This window comes from Cololabis saira, chromosome 2 (genome assembly GCF_033807715.1).
Source record: "Cololabis saira isolate AMF1-May2022 chromosome 2, fColSai1.1, whole genome shotgun sequence".
NCBI lineage: Eukaryota > Metazoa > Chordata > Actinopteri > Beloniformes > Belonidae > Cololabis > Cololabis saira.
In genome coordinates this window covers 6,822,991-6,828,050 of record NC_084588.1, presented here as the reverse complement: position 1 = coordinate 6,828,050, position 5,060 = coordinate 6,822,991, and the positions used below count along the sequence as shown (strand labels likewise).

Sequence of the window (5,060 nt, the reverse complement as noted above, 5' to 3'; positions counted from 1 at the left end):
CAAGTTACAAACACACACAGCTTTCTTTAGCTGTTTTTAGATGCTACTTTTTGTGTTGAAATATGATTCATACATTCATTCATTAATTCAGATTCATACTCTGGGTTCCCACGCATCCTGGAAAACCTGGAAAATTATTGACCAATTTTACAGTCATGGAAATCACATGCAAAATGAGAGAAACAAGTCAAAACACTGAGTAAACACTGTGATCTCCCATCTTTTATGAGCAAGAGTTTTATGCCAAAAAAGGCAATAAAAATGTATTTATGTATGGTATAAAGTATTTATGCAATAGTAATTTTGTTAGTTACTTTACATACATTTTACAAAAACAGGTATTGCACTGTTACACTTTACAAAATCCCTGTTACACTTACTAAATGAAAGGCTTGAAGCTCTATAAGTAATACAATTTTTTTCTGTCTATGGTTTCAGATCTTCCAAGCAATACACCTCAAGCTGTTCAAGTATGACATCTTCAGAAGACATGAGGGCTGCCTCTCCAGGTACTTTATTGAAACTTTATTACTGCAAGGCATAGGCTTCAAAATTGACTTTTGACTAAGAAATGTTGATTTATTTTGTTCATATTTTCATTGATAAAATGTATTTCCTCAGGACACTGTGCCAAATATTGGAGTTACACTCTTATGAACCTGAAGAGAAACACTATCATTGATGTACAGCTAGTGCAGGACAGTGGTCAATGGGTACAGCACATTTGTTTTAATTTAATTTAAACACATAACACTCAAATAATATTACATATCCCCTTTTGTGTCTCACTTCTTTTGTTATACAGAGCAATGAAGTCGTGGGAGTTACCACATGGAGGAGGAGGGCCTGAAAAGGAGCCTGGCACTGATGGAGGCACGTGGTGTGACACTGGATTGCATCATTATTCATTATATGAATAATGTTATTTATATACGACTTGGTGTATATAAACAGTGTATGGTGTATATACTGTAAGTAGTGTATATGGCGTATATAATGTGTAAAAAAGTTATTTTATTTTTTTTAACAATAATGTTGCCCCCGCGACCCGGGAACGGATAAGCGGCGGACGATGGATGGATGGAATAAAGTTGCCATTTGCGAACATTCAGTGTTGTGATTTCTTTACAGTTAACATGTTTTTATAAAAATAAATGACACAATCACAATGGAATTATAATGTACTAAATACTATATGTAATTAACACAGCACAAGCACATTGTATATACATTTATTACACAGTATACTCAAATTACATTTTGGAAATATAAGAGTTGGGGAAATCAAATTATACATTCATGGCATTTTGCAGGGAGAAAGAGATTTAGACACAGGCTCAAGACCAGGTTAGGTTAGCTGCAGTGGGGGGGATTCAGAACCTGATTCATTCATCTTGTAACCTAAGAAATGAGAAAGCACAAGTTATAGTTTTGCAGAAAATATGACATTTTACTCAGAAATCAATGTATCTAGAGTGATAGGTTACCTGTTGTATCTCTCTGCAACAGATGTTTTCCAACTCTGTGGGCATCGTGGCACAGTTCCCCCATGAGCTCCTAAAGAAAAGAAGAATTACATAGTAACTTCCAGTACAAGATTACGTAACGTTATAACATATAATGACGGTGAAAAAAGTCGAGTTGTAACGTTAACCACTACCATTGGTTAGCTGCAGGCTATGAAATACTTCAAACAAAGATACTTTACTAGGCAACTCAGACCGTGTTTGGTTTAACCAAACTCCGACAACATAATGTTACTCCAGTCAGGTGAAAAAAAAAACGGAGAATAAGGACATTACTGCTGTGCGTAATAAACGTTATGTTACATCACATTTATACAGGAGAGCAATTCATAATCTAGTGGCTCACTACAGGAGACGAAAGAGACAACAAAAACACATTTAAATCTTAACGTACCATTCTGAGACATCCTGCTGTAACCGCGGCTGCGACTCATCAACCGATTCACTTTCATCCTGCCGTTCTGGGTCAGACTCTGGATCATAATAATAGTGCCATTTTCCCTCTGCGCTCAGAGCAATTCTCTGCCCAGATCGAGGCTTTGTGCCCTCCCCTGCTACGCGTCATTCAGGCAGCCAATCAGCACAGAGGCTCATGATCATAGTCTCCCCGCCCACTCAGGATCCAGCACAGATAATGAGGTTAGAAACGGTAAAGATAAAGACATGGCCCAGAGGCGGAATTTCTAATTTATTTAGAAAAAACTATCAAAAGCTTGTTTTTAAGACATTCAAGGCCTGTTTAAAATAGACATTAAATGCCATAATAGGTCCCCTTTAAGCAAATCTTCTTGTGCCTCTCATGTCATATTGACAATGTAAATTTAAGTTAATTTTGTCTGGTTTTGATTAACGCCTAAATGATTAATAGGTATAATATTAATCTATTTTTTTCCAAGAAATGGCTTTTGCATTTGACAACCTGTACGTGTATTTTGATTTTTTTTTTCTCTTTTTTATCAGAAGAAAATTGCAGTATTAATTCAAATTCATAAATACTATATTAATATGCAAAGGAAAATGTATAGAAAGTATTTCCAAATGGTTTTGAGCACAGTTCTTTGTAATAAGTAATTTACTTAAAAATATTTTTTACCTAATCATGTTGCCAAGTAACTGCTGGATCTGGCTCAATTCTTTTAAATTCATATTAATTTAACTCTCTCTCTCACTTTTTTCTTCTTTTTTTCTTACCCAAAGTGCCGAAAGCTTTTAGCTACCATAAAAGCTAAATATTAAGTTATCACCAACAATCAAGTACCTTCAGAATGGAAACAAGGAAAACAACTAACCTTCCTCTGTCAATACAATAGTCTAAAGTTCACTGATTAACACGTTTCTGTTCACAATCCTTAATGAAATTCAAAAAGCGAGCAAGACAAGTGAAAACAAGGGATGAGAAAAAGAAAGAGGAAGTAACCAGACAATCAAGGAGTGAGCACACTGCTGTTTTGGCATGGCATGGAAGCAAGGAATTTGTGCGTGTGTGTGTGTGCGTGTGTGCGTGTGCATGTGCGTGTGTGCGTGTGTGTGTGTGTGTGTGTGTGTGCGTGTGCGTGTGTGTGTGTGTGTGTGTGCATACGTGTTTGCCTGGGTTACCATCCAAAGTCCAAAGCTGACAGCCAAGCTAGCGACCTGCTCTGCCAGGATCAGCACAGGGTGGCACACTCCACAGACAACATGGCACTGTATGCAGGGGATGTTTGTGTGCATGCGTGTGCTTGTGTGTGTGTGTGTGTGTGGCAGGGTGCAGCTCCATGGGTGGTCTGGCCTGTTCAGCTGCCTCTTTGGCACCATGGGTGTCTGGGCAGCAGCATTTCAACCAGACAAACCAACCAAACAAATGAAAAGCTTTTGACTTGTGCCACTAAAAGCTTGTAGGCTTCGGCAAGTTGAGACTTATTGTGTGAAAAACATCAAGGTCCTACTGATGAACATGCTTTTGCCTAGCACTAAGATGCTGATATATGAACACATCTTTTAAATTGTAATACAAAAAAAAAAATTCTGTAAATGCCTGTGGTGGTCAGCATTGTGCTTCCAAAAGGAGCAAAAATTGATAAAAGACAAAAGTTCTCTGTCACTAAGACCGACTTCTGTCAGTTGGTTTCCAGAAAGGCATTGGCTCCAACAGATAACCATCAACTTGTGTCTTGATGATGTATGGATGGATTTGTTGTGTTTCTTTTTTTTTTAAATCTGTTCGCAAAGTTAGCTTATGTAAACTTGAGTGAAATGAAAAGGAAGTGGTACTATTGTAAGTCTGGGATTCTTATCGTGCATGGAAGGATAGGACAGTATATCAAAAAGTCCTCCGCAAAGCTAGAACAGCTTATTATTCGACATTGATGGAAGATAATAAAATGATCCAAGTTTTTCTATTCAGCACTGTAGCCAGGCTGACAATGTGTCACCACTCTGTTGAACCGTACATTCCTGCAGATCTCAGTAGTGAAGACTTTATAAGATTTAGCAGTAAAATCAACAAAGTTAGAGAAGAAATCAACCAAGCCCACCCAGCAGCAACTGTGGGCATTTCTTCCGCTTCAGCGTCTTGCTTAGGGTCCTGACCTGACTCTAGACTCTTTCGTTCCTATAGACCTCCCTGAGCTGACCTCAGTCATCAATAAAGCTAAATCATCCACATGTCTGTTAGATCCCATCCCAACTCAACTACTCTAAAATGTTCTCTCTCTCTTACTCGTATGGCAAGATTGGACCTAATCAATTTATCCCTAAATTCAGGATACAGTATGTGCTGCGGGTTTTTTAAGTTGCTGTAGTTAAACCTTTGCCCAAAAAATATCTAAAATTCTGGAAAAGGTAGTTGCAAGCCAGTTAGTTGACCATTTGTATGGAAATTATCTATTTGAAGTTTTTCAGTCAAGGTTCAGAATGTATCTTAATAACTTTCTTATATCCTCTGATGATGGATTAGGTTCCATACTAGTTCTGCTGGAACTCAGTGCTGTATTATCCAGAACCACAGCATCAAGTTTCATTGCTATGCTGATGATACGCAGCTGTATTTGTCTGTGAAGCCAGATGAAATAGAACCAGTAGCCAAACTTGATGATAAATTCTGATGAAACAAGGTTATTCATTTTTGTCCCTAAAACTCCAGTCCCACCCTTTGACCACCTGAGTGTTTGCTGTCTACACCCGTTTATATAATTTTCTCTACAGTACACCAAGCAACCATGTATTAGTCATATGTACATGAAACTTAGTTCTTCGGCTAATGGACAATGACTACCGGTACTTATATATGTTGTCTTATGTACCATTGACAATATATCTGTGCTTCTCTTCACTCTGTTGTTCATTCTCTCTTTCCTATCCCCCCTCTCCTTCTCTATTAATTATAAGATGACTGGGTCAATAGAAATTTTTTTTAAGTAAAGGTTTAATTACTGCAACTTTGAAAACCTATAGCACACATCCTAAGTTTAGGGATAAGTTGATCTGGTCCAGTATTGTCGTGCCAGTAAGAGAAAAAACATTTTTGAATAGTCGAATCGGGATGGGGTCTAACAA

The 5,060-nt window shown here is 37.7% G+C and overlaps 1 long non-coding RNA gene across 1 annotated transcript; it reads right to left on the bottom strand.

The window, feature by feature from the left end:
- Nucleotides 1-1,242: 1,242 nt before the first annotated feature.
- LOC133419384 (uncharacterized) lies at nt 1,243-2,028 on the bottom strand. The gene is made up of 3 exons (XR_009770511.1): nt 1,921-2,028; nt 1,488-1,557; nt 1,243-1,401 (listed from the first exon to the last, which is right to left on the bottom strand). It is a non-coding gene; the product is annotated as an uncharacterized LOC133419384 (long non-coding RNA).
- Nucleotides 2,029-5,060: the final 3,032 nt, after the last annotated feature.